The 1,845-nt window shown below is 45.0% G+C and overlaps 1 pseudogene; it reads left to right on the top strand.

Moving 5' to 3' along the window:
* LOC119292692 overlaps positions 1 to 1,845 on the top strand; it is a 25,949-nt pseudogene that overhangs the window by 16,300 nt on the left and 7,804 nt on the right.

Below are 1,845 nucleotides of genomic sequence, written 5' to 3'. Positions count from 1 at the left end.
AATCCCGCTGTGTCTAACATGGTGTTAACCAAATCAGTTAGTGGGATTTTTTCGTTCGGCAACCCGTTTGACTGGGGCGAGTAGGGAGGCGTCCTCTCATGGATTATACTATGTTCCTCTCATAATAAATTGAACTCGTTGAAAAAAATACTCTCCACCACGATCCGATCTAAGCCTCTTGATCTTTCGATCAAGTTTATTCTTTGCTTCGGCTTTATAGATTTTAAAGTAGTGTGAAGCCTCATCTTTTGTTTTCAACAGATGTATCATGCAATATCTAGTAGTCATCGATCAAAGTCATGAAATATCTTTTTCCACCCTTTGTCAACACACCATTGATCTCACGAAGATATGAACGTGTGAGTTTTAATGGTGCCAAATATCTCGACTCAGCTGTCGTATTAGACTTGCGAGGTTTCTTTGCTTGACACACACTTAGAACCTTTGACAATTGTGAATTTCAGGATTAAACTCAAACTTGCTAGCCGCGTCATGCAACCAAAAGAACTGGCCCTTAGCATGACATAACAAAAAGAACTCGCACGCCACGTCTTATAGTTCACATCCTCAAACGGAGGGGGCTTGAGAGTCATATCGAAAGCAACTAGAGAAAATTGCCTACACATATCAGGTTTTTGGACTGTTGAATATTTGAGCAATTTCCATTAAGTTTAATCTAGAAAGATGGTAGATAAAACATGATTAATAGAGATGATAATGAATCAAGTAGCAAAGTGATGTAATTGTCATGCAATTGGGTACATAACAGACAAAAATCATATCCACATCGATAGGTAAAAGTAGTAGACCGGACGCAAACCCTAACAGAAGAGAGAAGAAGACGTGCGGTGCTGTGGAAGAAGATGCAGGTGCGAAGCTTTTCATGTCACCGAGGAGGTGGTCGACGTCGGGGAAGAAGTTGTCGTTGTCAGCCACGATGAAGATCCAACAATCGTGCTAGAGTGCTCCCCAAAAACCTGATTGCCCCTCTCCCATACAGGATCGCAAGAGGCAGCAGTAGGAGGCGCAAGGTTTTGGAACGAGGCGAGGGAGTTGTGTATTCTGTTTGGTGGAAGAGGAGCGACCTCTTATATAAGCATTGAACTGACCCACTAGGGAGATGAACAAAAAGTTAAGATAGAGCAGACACGTTTCAAAGGTCCTAGCATGGCTCGGATTGGCTCGATCACAAAACACGACACGCGTGTGAGGCGTGGCGAGGCAGGCAGTGGAGGAGGAGCGCTCGCGTATGTGCTCTCTTCTCAAGCTCTTAGTGGTGTGTGGAACAACTCACTTTATAAGTTGGTCTCCCACACCCTCCACTAGCATGGTGGGACTAAACTTTCCACATCCCTTGTCATGCATGGATGGGCCATATGGGCCTCTGGGATTTTCCTAGGAATTACTGGATAAAATAAATGGGCTAAAGGCCAATTCCAACAGAGAAGGAATGGTGGCTATTGAGTATGGACCATGGACCCTTGGACCAAGTTTTACCATCCTACCCCTCCTACCTACCACCACCATGGTTAACCTTCCTCATTTGTAAGGACTCTCACCTATATAAGCCCCCCATGGCCATGTAGTCCGTTAACTCTCATTTGAATAAACTCAAAGGAAGGGCACTTGATCTCCTAGGTAAAGACCGAGGAGCTCTAGTGTCGAGTCTGAGGAGTTACGGATGGCTCTGATGTATCGAGGAGAGGTTTGGAGAGGGTTCCCAGGAAACGTGAACGACTCGGGCCTGCGACCAAACCTCCCTTTTGATGCGTTCCTAACATAGGACTGGGTCGCGCCCTTTCAAGGTGACCGGACCTATTCAAAAATATATCTTTGTGTCACTTT

This window comes from Triticum dicoccoides, chromosome 4B, assembly GCF_002162155.2.
Source record: "Triticum dicoccoides isolate Atlit2015 ecotype Zavitan chromosome 4B, WEW_v2.0, whole genome shotgun sequence".
Classification (NCBI taxonomy): domain Eukaryota; kingdom Viridiplantae; phylum Streptophyta; class Magnoliopsida; order Poales; family Poaceae; genus Triticum; species Triticum dicoccoides.
The sequence above is the reverse complement of the archived record's forward strand: the minus strand, read 5'-3'. Positions and strand labels throughout refer to the sequence as shown.